Genomic DNA, 19,033 nt, shown 5'->3' with positions numbered 1-19,033 from the left:
GTTTTCTTTAGTAAAAATCAAAACAGCAAAAACTCAAAAATGGGAATAGGCAAGGGTCAGCATAAGAAATTAATACCAATGTGACAGGATTCTGTGGGCAGTGAGCTGGCTTATCAGCCAAGTCCCCTTGCCTCTAACCCTGGCCACCTGGCCTCAATCTTGGGGACTCACATGGTAGAAGGAAAGAATTAAATAAAAGTCATCTCCCTACACACAAAGTAAATAAACAAATGTATTTGGTTTGGGCTATGTGTTTTTGTTTTTGTTTTTGTTTTTTGTTTTTGTTTTTTCTTTAATGAGAAAATGAGCAGTTTTTAAGGAGATTAAAAACATTCATTCCACAGAGGACTGCTTCATTCTTTTGTCACCTCTCAGAAAATTTAATCTGTAATGTGGAGGCTTGGTTCTATTTAAATAAGTACAATGGAACAGTGAAGTTATGATCTAGGCTTACAGATGTGTGATATAGTTCTGTGAAGAGAAATAGTTTATAAGTCTCTGAGGTTTTCCTCTTCATAAAGGCTTTGTCTCAGCCTCGCCTTAACAATATTGATTTTTCTAATTACTAAGTTATTACTTGGGACTTCCAATTCAGTGTGGTTGATTGGACACTGTTTCTTAGAGTTCACCACTTTCCAAAGATGTGTAGTAATAAAAATCGTGAAGCGTTCAAGGAGGTACCTAGAGAGAAGAACACACACAGATGAGCGAAGTCAACCAATTTTGGAGAAGTGGAAAAAAAAAAAAACAGAATGCTAACTAAGGAGGCTAGAGGAAGCTTTTGGCCTCCCTTCTTACAGAAGGGACACAGCGCGGGGGGCAGTGAGGATGCCCTGAAGAAAACTGGATGTTAACAGTTTAGCCAAAGGCAGCAGTAAAAGAGGGACCAGAGAGTTGGCTGAGAAAGTACACGAGAAGCAGCTGGGCTCTTAGTGGGTGCAACAAAGACATTGGTCAAACTGACACCTGTCATCCACTGATCAGAACCATTCTCTAAGGACATGGAACCCAAGAGACAGAAGCCACACAAGCATGGTTTAATAGCAAGTGCAGATCATGATGGGCAAACTGGTCTTTCTGGACCTCCAAACAGCCGCATGCATGACAGAGGAAAACTGGAAATAAGGAAGCAGTTCATGGTTGGGGAGTGGTTGGGGCCTCTGATCACACACATGTGCATACGTGAGTATACTGCTTACATACATCTTATATCTCACAGGGAAGAATTTCCTCCATCCACAATGAGTTTTGATATTGCAGCAGATGGCCATACATGAAAAAAGAGGGAAACATGCAAATCTAGAGGTTTAAGTGTACCTTACACACACCCATGAACATGTTGAGCTATAAGCAGAAACTTGAACCTCACTTGGCCTGATTTTTTTTTCAGAGATGCAACTGTAAATTGATATTTTGCTTAACCCAGGGTTTAATCCAAGAGTTCTAGCAAGGTATAAAGTCATATCACATTAGCAATCTCTCATTCCTCTTTTGGATATTGTAACTAAAGGAGACAAGTGTCTTGCTTTGGGAAGAAGATGTCCTTATGTGTGCATTTAGACCACTGTTTACCATACAGAGCCATGAGGTAGCCTGTCCGCCTGTCCTTCAGTGGAATGCGAGTAACCATACCTGGTGTGAACACACACACACACACACACACACAGAGAGAGAGAGAGAGAGAGAGAGAGAGAGAGAGAGAGAGAGAGAGAGAGAGAGCTCAAATCAGAGAGAGAGAGGGAAAGAAAGAGAGTGGTGGAGGCAGAGAGTCAGAGACAAAGAGACAGAGAGAGACAGAGACCAAGACAAAGACAGAAAAAGAAATACGATTCGCTCCTTTAAAGAGGCGAGAAGCTGCTATGTCCCATAACAGAGACATTGGTTAGATTAGGCGATATGAAGTAAAGCAGAGGCAGAATAAAAATTATTGAAGCTTCTCACATATCTATTATTTCTCTGAAAAAAAAAAGATCAAGTAGAATAATAGAGCTAGAGAATAAAACTCTGGGAAGGACCAGCAGAGTGAGGAGGTTAAGTGAAAGGGAGCGTATAGTTCTAAGGACAAAATGTAGCAGATACACGGGTTACGTAAGCCTGAGGATCTGATGGACCACATAGGACAGCAGTTCATAGCACACTGTAATGGAGATTTTGTTCACTAAGGAGATCATGACCGTTCTCAGCAGGAGAGAATAATGGGCAGCCATGATTGACAGGTGTGAGGATTTGTTTCACTGTACCAACCACTTTACTACATGGACTTTATCTCGGAACACTGTGTCATATGCCTCAAATAGACACGATGGATTTCAAGGAAAAAGCCACGCTACTTGACACACGTCAGTGTTGCTCACCAGCATGTGTCTATCCACCTGCATTTACAACTGCCGCCTCCACAGATAGTCAGCATGTGCGTGCAGCTCCTGACATACGACATAACCACAAAGTGTGCGTGCTGGATGACTGACACCGCAAAACACATATTTTTATTACAAGGTGCTCTCTACTTCATTTCTGTTTACACTTCAATTCTGTAAAGACATTATTATCATTGGCAAATTGTATGTGTTGAAAGGTTAGGTTATACCAATGGATGGTACAGTAAAGGCGTATTTATAATGACTCTGCTTTTTCACAGGTGAGCATCATTCATGATGTTGAGGATCCACTACCTTAGATAAATTTACTCATTGAAAATTCTTCTCCCAAACGCAGAGCCCAGCCAGTCTTTTGTCCTTAAATGGAAGCTGTCAGGCAGCGGTTGTCGGGTATCTGAGGAGAACTTCTAAGCACAGCAACTTAAAGAAAGAGGAAACAAAACAAAACAAATAGTAATGCAAAAAATAAAATCAAGAGGAGAAAAAGATGACAACACAAGAAAAAACAAGGTGGTGTGTGGGTGGGTGTGGGTGTGTGCATGTAACAGCAATTTCTAAGCTATATAGATGAGAGAATGTATGTGCTTGTTGCCCTTTGCATGTTTGTTCAAGGTCAAAGCCAATTTCCTGTTACTATAGAGCTTTTGTTTCTCTTATTTGCCCCCTACTCTCATGAGTGTAAGCTAGAGTTCTTCAGAGGCAACACAATACAAGAAGACACACGATAAATTAGGATCTGAAATATCTTTGCGAATGCAGCTGTCTTTGGTTAAGCTGGTCATTAAAATAGTATTTTTACTATCATGTGACAGGTTTAGTGTTATTTGTAAATTAATAAATGTTTTAATATAATTATGTGTCACTTAACAAGGAATATATGTTCTGAAAATTGCTTCCTTTGCCAATTTTACTGGTGTGAAAATTTCGCAGAGTGTACTCCCTCAGACTGAGTTGGCTCTGGTGTGTCTAGTTCACACGGTCTGAAGGGACGGCTGTGTACACAGTCTCTCACGAACTGAAATGTCATTATGTGGCACAAGCCTGCTGATCAGCTCTCATGTCTAATACAATACCCACAAATAGAACCTGCACAAAGAAAAGCACCATGGGATCTTCAGTAAATTTTAATATGTGGGTTTTGGTGACCAAGATATTTGAGAAACAGTGAAGTGCAACTTGTGAAATGTGTATCATGCATGTGCATGTATGTATATGTGCATGCAAGAAATGGGAAACAGACATAGACATAGGTGTGCACATATGCATGTGCACACACACATACACATACACACACACACACACACACATGCACACACTCACATTTGTACTTACTATCCTAAGGACAATGACATGGACCACGGAACAAATAGAAAGTATGCTGATTAAAAAAAGAAGAAGAGAATGTTTACATAGCCTTAGAGTTTTGAAGATAGCATAACTATTTAAAATAAATAATCTAGAAATTTAAATTTTAGTGTATGCGCTAGAGAGTTGGGTGAGTGGTGAAGAACACTTGTCTCTCTTTTGGAGGAGCTGGGTGGGTCCATTCCCACACCCACATTCACATGCACACTACCATCTATAATTTCAGTTGCAGGGCATCTGATGCCCCTCATAGGCCCCTATGGACCCCATGCATGCAAGTGTTTGTATGTAAACATAAACACACAGGAGTGTGGGGTTAGGTCCACACACAAATAAATGAATAAAAAATAAAAATTTTAAAAGTATAATTCAGTAAACTTCTCAAAATGAGTTGTAAAAGACAAAGTAAACCGAATGTGCAGAAGGAAGAAAAAAAAAAAAAAAGAAAATTAGATAATATGTCCAAAGGTCTCCGAATTCAGTAATGAGAAGTTCAGAAAAAAATATTAAGGGCATTAATTCAGAGAGAAAATGCACAAAATCACAGAACTGCAGGACAAAACTTGCAAGAATAAAGGGGGAAATGGAGCGAATTGAACAACAACAACACCACCAACAAAATTACCCTAGGTGCCATGCAGTTCACAGCACTGAGGACCAAAATAACTAGAATCTCTCTTCCAAAAGCTGACAGATTGAGTAGAAAAATAAAAATACTCATAAGTAGAAAATGGTAAAATTGATGCACTAAGTCTCTTAAAAGATTGATTTTGTTTTTAGTTGTGTACCCATGACATCCCTGTAAGGATATGTAGATCTGCGTGCAGTGCCTGTGGAGGACAGAGGAGGTCAGCTGATTCCTGGAGCAGGGGTTATGGGTTGTCATGAGCTGCCTGTACAGAAAACAGGGAGACACACCAGAATGTCATACAGAATCTCCAGGTCTGCAGCTTGAGGAACAGCCTAGCCATGGAAAGTCAGGATTCCCAGCAATGCATTTCCAGGAGAAAGCAGTGAGCCCCTGGGCTTTCCCTCCCTCACTCCATGATTGCTATATGAGGATAATTGTTTGGTATGGAGAATATTGGCATGGAGGGAGTGAAATTGGATTTGAATATAAGGGAATTATCCCATGAAGAAAAAGGGAAACTTGAAAGAAAAACTCACCATAATACATCGCTCTCAACTTACCTGGGCAATAATTTATCTGAAAGGTATTGATCCCTTTCCAGTCAGCCTAAGTTGAAATCTTGTAAGCTTATAAAGCAATGAAGAAAAAAATAAAGGACAAAGTAGGTAGATGACAGCAAGATAGTCACTGTGAATGCCTAGAGACTCAGATTCAAACACACCAATTTATGTGTAGGATTTCAGGATATTTTTAAGTAGCAGTAGAAAGGTATAATTTCATATTTATGAAATTAAAATGAAATTTCACATACTCTTTTATAATATAATGATGATACTTCATACTTTAATCAGACATTCTGAAGCACTTTATAAACATTAGCAAATTAAGTCCCACAATACCCCATGTGGTAGTTAATAATAGTCATTCATTATATACTCAGTAGTTGAAATGAGACATCAAGAGATTAAATGATTTGCTTCAAGATCATGCATTCCCTGAGTTTCAGGGAACAGTTGTCTGCAATTGCCCATGTATTTTCCTCTAGCTGTCAATATTCTCTTACCATTTGTGTCACTTCAGATAATGGACTGAGCTCTCTATTTGGTGTCATTATCTGGAACGCGGGATCATTTGGCTACCTTACAAATGCATAAAATTTCCACATTTCCCCTTGGGTATGGTGAAGCACAAACCCACTGCTTACCAAATTCCTTTTTATTTCCAAGTATATTTCTTGATGTGATTTTTTTCCAATGTAAGCATATTTTCAGAATAGCACCTATATTTAACAATTTATGCTTTGAAAAATCTATTCACCCTTAATTAATCAAATATTTATTAGGTGATTTCTGTAGACCAAGCTCTGCAGATTTAACTCTTACCATCACAAATCTTCATGCCTACCTACAAATGAAAGGATATTTTTAAAAGTGGTTACAGTAAAGGTAGCTGGGGTTACAAAGGCAGAGTGGGACACCAAACAGTCATGTATCTACACCCAGAATAGAAGTTACATCTGAATATTATTTCTGCGGGACTGTTAAGGTGGAAGATAATGCCCACAGGCAGATTGCTGAAGTCTTGTGAGATAAACTCTGGATAGTCGGTGATGACAGAGAAATATTCAGTTTGATAGCAAAGCATGCAGAGGAACAGAGAGACAGAGCAGGAGAATGAAAACAGTCTGTTCTGGAAGGCTCAGAAACAAGTGCAGAGTGATCCTCTGTGCACTTCCGAGGGGTGGTGGTAATGCTTCAAGAAAATAGAGAAGGCCTCAGAAAATTCACTCTATGCTTCCAGTACTAGATAACATATATATACAGAGAGAGAGAGAGAACTAGATAACATATATATACAGAGAGAGAGAGAGAACTAGAGAGAGAGAGAGAGAGAGAGAGAGAGAGAGAGAGAGAGAACAAAAGACATGCCCACCAGCTACATGGCACTCTGCTGGGAAAACCCTCTCTTCTCCCCACACAAACAGAGTAGTGGCAAGAAGCCATATTTAAAAAGAGCCCCCAAGTCTGCAGCTAGAAGGCTCTGGTGACAAAGGCGCGTCCTCTCATGGCTCAGTCTGCACACCCAGAGTGAGAGTCACCGGACTGTCTTCTGATATTTGACTCTAGATAAAATGAAAGAACTTTTTAGTTTAGAACCACTCGGTGTTCTACCAGGTAGCCATCTGCTCTGTAGCGTAGTCTGGAGTGAAGCTCAGAGAGACAGGATTTCACATGTGACCAGCTCTGCGAGGGAACACTGATCCTGGAAGAGACCAGACAGAGGCAGGAATACGACCGTGCCATTACTCACCCTCATCGCCAGAAACTCAGCAAAGAACCATGCCCTTGGCTAAGTGAGAGCCAGCGTAGCACACGTGGTCTGTTTGACATAGCTCTTCAGCCAGCTTGCTGGCCCATTCTGTTGCATGTGGAGGCTAGGGAGGGATGCCAGGGTAGTCTCTCATCACTGTCTACCATGGCTCCTCCAATAAAGTCTTTCACTGAAGCAGAAGGTTGCCATCTCAGCTAGGCTGGCAGCCCTGAGCTCTTGAGCTCCAACAGTATCTGCTCCTCAGGACTCTGGTTACAGACATGGGCAACTGTGCACCTCACCTTTATGTAGATACCAGAGATTCAAACTCAGGTCCTCATAGTTGCAGTAACAATTCTATCTAGCCCTTCTCCCCCTTTTATATTCCTCTCATTTAATATCAAATTTCAAACTTAGGGAAGCTGCCGTGTCTAGGATTTCTCAGTGAACACAGTGATCTGCAGTTAGGTGTTTAGATGCTTCAGGCTCCTAAATACTGGGGTTATTTTAATATCCTTGAATTTCTTTAGCTGTTTTCCTTCTAATCTTTATTATCCCCCTTCATTTACTTTTATTTCATTTCTCTATAACAACTAATCTTCACTGTGGGCTATACAGCTTTTAGAATCACTTTTCATGAGAGACTGAAGTGATTCATGAAATTAAATCATCACTACAGAAGACACATTCTGGAATCAGACCAAGGAGAAGGATAAACATGTCATGGAAGGATAAGAGAGAAAATACTTGAATAAAAGAGTAAATAAACAAATGAGGATTAGTAAAATGGCCACATAGTCAGAAATCCACAGAGTTATAAATTTTGAATGTGGGCTGGAGAGATGGATCAGGGGTTAAGAGCATTGACTGCTCTTCCAGAGGTCCTGAGTTCAATTCCCAGCAACCACATGGTTGCTTATAACCATCTGTAATGGGATCCGATGCCCTCTTCTGGTATGTCTGAAGAGGATAATAGTGTGCTCATATACATTAAATAGATAAATAAATAAATAAATCTAAATCTTCTTTTGACTAGGAAATTCTCTAATTGCATCTGTAATGCTGAAATATGATAATTTTTTTTTTTTTGGCTTCCTGGAGAAGAATAGCACCAATGGCCTCATTCCAGTGCTGGGATCCTTGTGCTATAATATTGGCATGCTAAGCAAAGTATGGTCGCTAATGCAATAGTGACATGATAACTAAGTGAGTGACCACTTTTTAGTTGAATTTGAGGCTTCACCAGAGTATTTTATGCCTAAATTATGAACTTAATGAAAGCCCATGACTGATGAAATCCCAGGCGCTGGAGGAGAAGTAACTGATGTTTCCCTAAATAACCTTATCAGACCCCACCACGCCCGGCCCAGACTACCTTCTTAATATTTATGTTTATACTAACAGATTCTGGCTGCTCTTCATGTTGGTCAGAGAAATGTCCTTTGCTTCGGATAGTAGTTAATACAGACACTTAGTGCCCTAACCTGGTCAGGGCACTAAGAATAAGAATAAATGGACAGTCATATACGGTCCATTCATATCAACCCCATTATCTTGATCCAAGGCTTGGGAAACATGGAAGGCTTGCAAAGAAACATCAGAGTTCAATGACATTAGGTTGAATAAACCTAATAGACTTCTTTGGAATATTTCACCTAAATTTTGCAAAATGCACACTGTCCTGAGAAAACCATGAAATCTCCTGTAACATAGGCAACATTTGGAAGAGGAAAGATGTTTTAATATGAACAATAAAAGAAAAGATAGTTTTTATTATTATTAGATAAGTGTGTGTGTGTGTGTGTGTGTGTGTGTGTGTGTGTGTGTGTGTGTGTGTATGTGTGTGTGGTATTCATATCACATTAAAGCTCCACCCTCATTAAACTCTCTTATCTCCCTCCTAATCTCACTGCATCCTTTCTTCTTCCTAACAGTCCCCCTTTCCTCTTCATGTCCTTCACATATGTGTCTGAGAGAGATGTGCCAAGGTTTATTCAAGTTACTCTCAGGAGCATGAGTGAGTAGTTTATACTAGAACATGGGGAACTAACACATGATCAGAATATTAAAGGAAAGGCCTCTACATTCCCAAGCAACAAGATCTCATTGAGGAAAGGTGGGGACTAAGGATCCTCTCTTCATTCTGTAATTCTGTCAGTAGGCCTTTTTAGTATTGGTCTGGGTATCCATGGCCACTACAAGCAAAACAATAGTAAGCTCTCTTCTCTGGCCGGTGACCTCCTCAACTGCAGGCTCTGGATGAGACTTACAGTCTTAGGGATGACTTTCCTTCCTGAAAAGTAGACCTCAAATTCAACAAGGAGGTGGTTGATTACTCTCATAATAGCCATGCCACCATTGTGCCAGTGGGAACAACTTGTCTGGCAGGTTGGTATTTTGTGTGAAAGCTTCCAGTTGAGATTCAGCTTTACCTCACTATGGCTCACAACCGAAGTGCATGGTTGCTTCAACAGCAGAGTCTTCCTATGCAGCTCTGAGAGGCAACCAATAACAATGACAACAGCCGATCTTGTTCCAGAGAGCATCCCTGATCAAGAACTTCTAGGGAAATATCCCACACTTCAGTCTGGCATGCTTATTTAGTTATCGTTGGCTTCTGGGAAGAACCTTAACCCCAAGCTACGTACCCCAGTCCAAATATTTTTATAATTATATTTTTAATTAGCTTACAAATGGTAGTGTCCCAAATACTTTTTATCCAATGTTGTTGTTGGCTAAAAATTTGCCAACAGTTCCTTCTCTTCTAAAAACTTCTCTTAAAATTTTCTACCAACAGTAACCCCCCTTTCAAACTAGAACTCAAATAAACTGCAGGGCTTACTAAAGATATTGGGAAGCAAGAGATGAATGATGAGGCCTCCTTAAAAAAATCATGAGGAAAACAGCATTTTCCAGAACTGAAGGAAGAAGAAACCACGGTAAACCACAATATGTGAGACCTCGTAAAACAAATTTTACTGTTTTAATAGGGACAATTGCAACTGTAAATACTTATGTTTAAAAGGAAGCAGAAACATCTTAAATAGAAAAACTTAATGAGATACCTCAGAATCTTAGAAAGACAAGAATAAAAATTCAAAATCAGTTGATGGAAAGAAACAAAAATCGAGGCAGAATTGATCAAAATGGGAAAGAAAAGGAATAAAACAAGAAATAAATAAATGAAGTGTTGGTCCTTTGAAAAAAATAAGTGAGAATGGAAAATCTATCTCTAAACTAATCCGAAGAGAAAGAAGACCCAGAGTAATAAAATTAGGAGTGTCTGAGGAACATTTGGGCATATATTCAACACATTGCAATGAATTGTAAAGTATACAAGATGTAAGTAAGTATAGAATCAGATCATGTGACCCCCCAAAATTAAACTCAGACAGAAAAAAGTTTAAGTAAATCTCTAACAAACAAGGAGGTTGAACAGTAATAAAAAATGTTCTTTCAGCTGGAGAGATGGCTCAGCATTTAAGAGCACTGACTGCTCTTCCAGAGGTTCTGAGTCCAATTCCAACCCACCTAATAGTTGCTTACAACCCTTTGTAATGGGATCCAATGCACTCTTTTGGTGTGTGTGTGAAGTCAACAACAGTGTATTCATATACATAAAATAAATCAAATCTTTAAAAAAACAGATTATCTTACCTAAAAGCTCTAGGCCCAGATACATTTACTGCTGAAATTTTCCAGATCTTCAAAGAAGAACCATTATCAATGTTCCTGAACGCATTTCCTAAAATGGAAAGAGGAAAAAATTCCCTCTATAAAAATCCCTTTATAAATTATAATCAGCAACAAGACAGGCGTAGGCCAATCTCCTGCCAAATGTGGATGGAAATTTTCTCAATAACAGACTTAAAACTGATAAAAGTGACCATCTTCTTTGCTAACCCAACAGACTTCTTTACAGTGGTGAGCTTAGAATTAAACAAATGAAATCATAAAAAAGAGGAATTTGTAAATTTAAATATAAGACGGCCAAATAAGCAACAACCAGACAAGTAAAATACAATGAAAATGTTCATCCATAGAGAAAACCTTCTGATAATATGAACACAATTACAAAATCCAAGCAAGACAAATTGTAACACCAAGGAAAAGGCCTGTTATAAGGGATAATCATTTGTGTTTATATCCTTATCTCTTAAACTTAGCCATGCAGCACCTAGTACCAAAAAATAATCTATAAATTCAAAGTACAATATTGTATCATGTTATAAAGTCACCAGGGGGAATCACATTTCTGTTTAAAAAAAAAAAAAAAAAGTATTCTATCTTCCTGACACAAAGATCTAGGAAACCAGAATGACATCATCACAGATGGTAAAAGCAAAGCAGAAAGTACCAATGTATAAGCCTCACTTGGATTGTTCATTCTTGTAAATATTTCAATTTTTTTTTTCAATTTCTTACCTTCTCATAAAGTTCAAAACAGAGTGCCATGGTTCAGCTGCCCACGTGGGGAACTTGTTTCTCATCTTTTACTTTGTCAAAGCAATAGACAGAGCAACATAGAGCTTTATTGGGGCCCCTTCCCCCTTCTTCCACTTTTTTATCTGCCCCACTGACTACTGTGTAGCTTCTAATAATTTATAACATGGAGGCTGAAAAAGAAGCGTCAAACCCAACCAGCATGAGTGAGGAGATCTCAGGGCAAGAGGTCAGCACTGTTTTCTGTAAAGGACCATTTTATAAATTATTTAGTTGAGTATTGTCGACTCAGATCTGACTTAGTTGCAAAGGAGTTTGGGAAAATATGTAGATAATTTGGGGTGACTCTATTATGTTAAAATTTTAATGACCACAAAGCAGGTAGCAGGATAGATTTGGTCTGTAGGCACTAGTTCATTGACAACTTTATTGAATCTTTTCAGAGAAGCCAGAAAGTACTCTGAGTTTCATAAAGCCAAAATATCTTCTAACTGTCTGAAAGCAATTTTTTTTCTCAAATAAAGACAAAAACATTAAGTTTGTGGGTGATATTTGAATTGCTAATACTCACAGTAAGATATGCGACTAATGATTAAGATTTTCTTGAACGAAGATGCCCGTGTTCCACAGAAGAATAAGGCTCAGAGGAACATCCTTGCTATGCTGCTGGAGAGAAGCCCATTAATAGCAACACACTATCAGGGTATCAGAAGCTTAGGACGTAACGTCTGCTTTGTGCACATTTTGACCCAAACTCAGGAAGCTATTAAGTGATGTTTGACTGAACAGAAGCTCTGATCAAAATGGCACCTGAGGGCTGACTCTAATTGCATCTTACTCCTGTGACTCTAATTGCTTCACACACTTCTCCCAAACCTTCAATCCCACTAAGATCCTCAGTCCATTTTTGCTGACTATTCACCATCCCTATGCACTGCTGGTTCTCATCATCTGTCCTATTGACCAGCTTAGCCCAGCATGATAGCCAATCTTTCTCATGTAGCTCCATGGCCTTTGACTCATGGGCGTGGCTAATTGCAGCCTGAGTTTAATCTGCTTCCTAGTTTTTTTCTGTATCTTCATCCAAACTTTACCAGATCAACCTTACATCACAGGAGTGGCTGCAAACCTTGGATAGATTCTCCGCCCTGCTGAGCATTCCCCCTCTATTGTGTACTTGCTTCTCTTTCTTCAGAGATGCTCCAAAAGCTCTCTGTTGGCTTCACCGAGCAAATGCAACTTTTTACTTGGTTTCTTTTCTTTGTACTATGGTGTATGCTTTAGTTTCAGAGTTCTGCAGTTGGTGCAAATGTGGAGTGATGGGGTTCTATGATCAGAATCTTACCAAAATTACATCTGGAAAAGGACAGCACTATTATTCTATTCCTAGATTAGATATGCTTTCCAATCTTGCTGGTGTTCACTAATATTAATTTCTCGTAGTTATAAGATGGAGGTCCCCCATGTGTATCTCTCTGTTGGCTAGGGATCAAGCAACCTATGTAAGCCATTTGACTTCCACCTTACATCAAGGTCTTTCACAACATAAAATTCATTGTCTCTTGGTCAGCGACAGTTGATACCTTTGATGTCCTCATCTGTAACCACATAGAGAATTGTTTCGGGGTAACTCTACTCAGCAAGGTCCATTCAAGGTGATTTTTTTTCTATAAATTAAATAATTATGGGAGCAGTGTTGTCTCACATCATAGTACCTAGAGTGCTGTGTACGAATGTTACTCTGAGAGTAGGTGCCACTATGAACATCACCTCGGAACTCTTCCTTTAATCTACTCCTAACTCTCAGCTAACATAACTCTTTTGTTCACTAATAAAAAAAAGTGACTATAAATACCAAAGAAATGCTCTGATACTTTTTCTGGTGGATCTTCCAGCCTGTCTTCATCTGAAGACTTCTTATACAAGGTTTTCTCTTCCAGTATCCTTTTATGTTACTGTGATAGAAACAATGACCAAAAGCAACTTGTGGAGGAATGGTTTTGTCATCTTCCATGTTATAATCTATTAGAGAGGGAAGCCAAGGCAGAAACCCGAGGTAGGACTCACAGAGGAATGCTTCTTAAAGACACATTACCTGCCTCATTTTCAGCTCCCTTTGTTATATAGCACAGACCCACCTACCTTCAGATAGTATCATAGGTAGAGGGCTAGGCATTCCCACATCAATCAAGAAAATGTTCCTATGCATGGCCACAGGCTACTCTGCTATAGGCAATTCCTCAGTTGTTGGTTCCTCTTCCTAGGTGTGTCAACCTAGGCAACCAAGATGAACCCTTGAAAGTTCAGATTTATAACTATAGCTGAATTGCCCATGCTCCAGTCCTACAGTCAACTCCGTATGTTCACAGCCTCTTACACAAACTGCCGGACTCCAGAACATGGGTATTCTAATTATCTTCCCCATAAACATTCTCAGCCACATGTGAACAGTCTGCAATATAACCAAACAAATTTATATTTTCCCCACCACAAGCTCATTCCCTTCACCAGTAACCCTAATTATCTAACTGTATTCATCTGTGACTCCCTCCAGAACTTACACAAATCTGTTTTGCCTCCCACCAGTGTTCCTGGGAAAGTAAATGATACCCTTTTGTAAGGGAAATATCACTCTTGGTTACCAATTTCTGGTGACTCTCAGCCTCCATCACACTGTTCAGTTCCTCTGTGGAGAAACACTCCCCACTCCTAGGACTCTGGACATCAAGCGTCCTACTTCTCTGTAATGATGGTTCATGTAGCATCCTTCCTTAACCTTGTTTATCTCTATACAAGACATCATCTTTAGCTAATAGTTCCACTAAAAAAGTTGACGGAATTCTTGAATTTCCATCATTGTGTTCATATATAAGCAGTCTATAAACAAACTGTTTGGCCTTACCTTCAGACATATCTCTTCTCTGTTATTTTATTCCTGGTTCTACAGCTACTGACAAGCTGAAACCCTTCTTTCCAAATCATTGCCAATCCCATCCTTTAGCCATCCTCTTCCTTCAACTCCTGCTCTACCAAGACTCCTTCTATCCATCAACCTGTATGACAGTGTAAGACAGAAAGTGTATTAGTTAACTAACTTTACTGTGAAAATAATATATTTTCATTCACACTAGAGATAAAGGCTATATTTAGAGAGTCTATTGAAAGGCATAGAATCAGGACCTGGTCTGGTCTGTCTCACCTACAATGATAGCCTTGCTGCTTTTATAAGCAAATAAGAAGATGGTCCCTGTGGTTTTGCTCACAGATGAACAATGTTATTTTCCCCCAAATCACTAGGGCTTCTGTTTATAAATGTTGCCTTCCTATCTGTGGTATTGAAACTAGAAGCCTACCAGTCTCGTTCCATTTACTAACCCCTTTGTTTCTCTATAATACTACCACTGTATAACACCACCGTTCTTACTTATCTGTATAACGTCTATAATCTGCACTAGCACAGAGTCACCATGGGAGCAGCCACTTCTGCATGATTTCTGACATATTCCCTATAAATAGAGCACAGTTTGGTACATAAGACTATTCACCAAGTATTGAGTATTAAATAATTTAGAAAGCAATATGCTAATAATCAGTTGACATTTATTTGCCAACTCTAAAACTCTGCTCAGTCCTCTTGATTCACAATTTTGGTGTGACGCTTGAAACAACAAAATACAATTATCAGATGTTAATTGCCAATAATAACAAAATTAAAGAATAATTTTGTCATAAGCTTCTTCTATACGTGTATTTTACTATATTCCTAGTGTAGGTATGTAAAAATTTTGCCCAGCTATGGAACTGTTGGGCTATGGGACATGTGTATGGTCTTTGGGATAATGACAAATTGTACTTCAAATTTTTCAAAAAAGAGATGAATATGTGAAATTTTTTTCTTGCACAGGTAGGGTTGTGAGTAAAGGGGGTGTGTTTAGGATATGTCTAGAAATGTCGCAGAGACTCTCGGGAAAGCCTTCAACTATGTACGTATCTTCAGCTTACGCGGTTATGTACATAGTCTAAGCTTATGCGGTTAATCTACAAAACCAAACAATTCACTTTAGCTAATGTACAAATGTGTGGAAAAGGGATGATTCACAAAAGTTCCAGATTAATGTTTGACTTGTTGCCCTTGAGCAGAAGACAGGGACTTCAAAGATACTGGTCCTGTATTGTTCTCCAGGGATCTGCTTTATTTAATATTTTATGGTTCATGTGCATATGTGTTCTTTAGAGCTGCTTTTATATGTATAAAGTACAATAGACTTTAGCCATATAATATCTGGTTACTGATCGTGTATGACCTATTCAGGTTTAGTTTGTCATTCCTTCTCATAACCAACGAATTAATTGCAAGCATAATAATTAAAAGCAAAAGGAACACAAACAAACCGAAAGACGAAATGTTGGAAAAGAGACCAGCTCACAGGGCCCCACCTTATACATAGGCAATAACAGTTTAAGATCTAATAAAAGGATCATAGTGTGTGACTGCACAGAGTACAACTTTTACAAAAGACACTGAACAGTTGTATTCTCCTGCTCGTTTGCTGCCCTTCGGCGAGACAAAGCTAGAAGAGCTCCTGTGTTTTAAATGGCGTTCAAAATGCAGCTTCATGTTATCCATAGCCTCTCACCCCTACAGGAGCTGGTATGAGGCCTGAAGGTGCTGACCAGAAGCACGGTGCTGAAATGCCAGGCACAGCCAGATTTGGCTGCATTCTGGCGGATGCCGCACCCTTTGGTCCTATTCTCTGGACTCCCATTTCTCAACATTCAGGAGGCACTCAGGAAGAAAGTCTGCAGACCTGCGGGAAAGACTCCTGCCTCACCTCTACCTTTCAGCTCTCTCTGACTCAGAAGCAACTCAGCTCTCTAAGCCACTTTTACATGTCCCCTGGCAGTGATTATGGAACTGCACATACAGTATCGTATAAATTAAACTAAGTGAAAAATTAACTTCCTGGAGAAAAACCACATGCTGTCCTCCTCCAAAATATGTGTTCATCCTGACCTTTCAGAGGCAACGACACATCCCAGCCTTTTAACTTCATGAAAATCTTTCTTGATAGCTTACTCCCAGGACAGATTTATGTCTAGAAAATTTGGAGTTGCTTACCAAAAGGATGAGAGTCATTTATTTTCCTGTTTCTGGTCTGCCACATGAATGAGATAACATCAGCTAAAATATTCAGCAGAAGCTGGTAGACGGGTTTTATTTTATTTATTTTTTTCTCCTTTCCCTCTTTGAGACCAGTTACCTATTTAACTCCATCCTGTCAATTAAACCGGAGAAAAAATGCAAAGAACTAATTAGGCAACTGTGTAATTTTAATTAGCTGTTTTGATAATTAAACTAATTAGTTCCCCTGTGTTTCCACAATATGTGGTGGACTGGTTTTGATATCACAGCTTCCGAGTTCCATTCCATTAGTTAATTAGTCACTTTTGCATTAGAAAGCTTTATTAATGGCCTTAATTTGCAGTTGAAATGAGAAATCTGCTGTCAATAATTTGGATAATTGCCTACTGTTTGATTATAAAGTACAAAAGTAGCAGAGCCCCATTACATATGCAAATCCCGGGGGGTTATTTCCTGGATGCTTAGCTTTCTTGATCTACATTTCATCCTCTCTTGCTTTCTTTTTTTTTTTTTTTTCTTGACCCTGTTAGGGGGAAGAGAATCCAGCTTATTAAGAAAATGAAGGCCTGTTTCTTCCCCCCTCCCTTCCCCTTGTCCTGTACTGCATGTATGCTTGTGCCTGCAATTGTTAAAGTTATTGCTTGCTTTGTACCTAATTAGTGTCCTTGGAATTAAATGAACAGCTCTGTATACACCTCAAGCTCCTGCAGCCATGTTTGTGCATTGAATAATTGATTCTACTCTGCTAATCAGATAGGGACATAATGAGCCAGTTTAATTAAATGGGGATCTAACCTGGTGAACACTGGGAAAATATTTGCTCATTTACTTAGTAAAAGGCCACAGTTGCTTTTCATTGGATGGAAGGGAAGGTTACAGAAAGTAAAGTAGGCTTTCAGAGCGGCACATTACAGTGGTCCACTACCACTGCTGGAAGAGCAGAAGGGTCCAGTTGGTTTGGGACTGGGGGCCAGCGTGGGAAGACTTTAATCAAAGGACTAGAAGACGCTGAAACGGCTGCCAGGTTTCCCTGACTCTCCCGAGGTGTAAGCACTGCTGTTCTGCTATGCACAGGGAGGCAGGTTTCTCGGTCATACATGGTCTTTAGTGATTTCCAGAAAGAATTCAACTCACTGCCCTGCCAGTTGGCGCCTGTGCGACCGCATAAAGGTAAGACACTGATGCAGTTTGGCTTCTTGGCCAAGCTACAGGACTGACCTGATTGTTTTCCTGTGACCCCGTGGAGGGTGCCTGCTGGAAATGAGTAACCAAATGTGTGTCTCCTGCAGCCTTATTTCTGTGCAGAGGAGAGAGAGAGAGAGAGAGAGAGAGAGAGAGAGAGAGAGAGAGAGAGAGAGAGAGAGAGAGAGAGAGAGAGAGAGAGAGAGAGAGAGGCGCGTGGGAGAGAGTGGTGCAAAGTTCTCTGAGCATGTTTGAAAAGGGAATTTCAGACTTTAGGGGCAGCAGCTGATCATTTTCAAACTTCAAGCTGACCACAGCAATGGCTATGCGTGTCCAACCGGGTGGAATCTTGGGAACGCGAAGACAACGATGACCTTTAAGCGTAGACATTTACCCACATTTTCAATTCTACATTAAGTGAGGCACGTCAGTATCCATATAGTCAGTGAAACATGGTCCAGTTCACCACAGGCACCACCATGCTCCTCTAATTCCTACTGCACATCGGACTAACTTTAGCTGCAGGGATCAAACACTGGGAGGCCGATCTAACCACACATGGTGCTCATCTGCTGGGGTGCGGAGGGATGAAATAGCATATTGACCCTGAATCTATACTCTGAGTCATAGCAATTGTCATTCTGCCACTGTATCACCTTGTTGCCGCTGGCAATGTAATTAAAGCTGTGAGGACTCATTTTCCATCCTTATCTCTTAAGCTCCTTTGAATCAGAAACTGTTTGTCTGTGGTAACACAGCAAACCTACTACAAGGCTATATGTTTATGTATGAATGTTTGGTAGCTTTTCCATTTAGGGGGGCCAAGGATGTGGACATAATTACCAACGTTCATCTGAATAATATGTATGAACAAGTGCTGAAGGCACGGTGCACTGGGCACATGCAGCCATTCCTGTCCATACTGTCTTGTGAATTTTTATATATGCACACAGCTCGAAGATGATCTATATAAATAAACATATATGCTGCACACACGCATGCACACATACACACAGCGTCTAAATTTTACTCACCCCCTTTGCTCCTCTATTAAAATTCCAAATGGCTAAGAGGATTTCCTCAATTTAGTCATACTTTTAATCTTCACTGAAATGACTGATGACTTCTTATAATAAAAAGTTGACAGGCTTACATTGCGCACAGGCGGATTAGTTTCCCTTGGTGATGAGGTTTTCTTTTGTGCGCCGTGTGTCTGTTTGATGGAGGTTTAACAGAAAGCATTTTGGCAGAAATTGGATGCAGCAGGGATCATCGGGAGATGGCTGCTGTTCGATATTAACTGCACACAGTAACTTTTTTTTTCTTCTTCCTTTTTTTTTTTTTTTATATATATTCTTCAGCCAGGTGACAGAGAGAATGAGCCAAATGTTTCTTTCTTCTTCTTTTTTTTTGTTTTCCTTTTTTCTTTTTTTTTCTTTTACAATTAAGGTTTTTTTTCCTTTTATGAATAAAGTATTTTGCAATCTGCAAACACCTCAAAGTACTTATTGTACTTGGCCCATTGTTTAATCAAAGCATGGCAAAGAGGCTTGCTTTGCAAGGAAGTACTAGTACACAGAG

The 19,033-nt window shown here is 39.6% G+C and overlaps 1 long non-coding RNA gene across 1 annotated transcript; it reads right to left on the bottom strand.

Moving 5' to 3' along the window:
* Window positions 1-284: 284 nt before the first annotated feature.
* On the bottom strand, window positions 285-18,685 carry LOC110316303. The gene is made up of 4 exons (XR_002380262.1): window positions 18,487-18,685; window positions 17,489-17,567; window positions 10,342-10,429; window positions 285-681 (listed from the first exon to the last, which is right to left on the bottom strand). It is a non-coding gene; the product is annotated as an uncharacterized LOC110316303 (long non-coding RNA).
* Window positions 18,686-19,033: the final 348 nt, after the last annotated feature.

This window comes from Mus pahari, chromosome 2, assembly GCF_900095145.1.
Source record: "Mus pahari chromosome 2, PAHARI_EIJ_v1.1, whole genome shotgun sequence".
Lineage (NCBI taxonomy): Eukaryota > Metazoa > Chordata > Mammalia > Rodentia > Muridae > Mus > Mus pahari.
The sequence above is the reverse complement of the archived record's forward strand: the minus strand, read 5'-3'. Positions and strand labels throughout refer to the sequence as shown.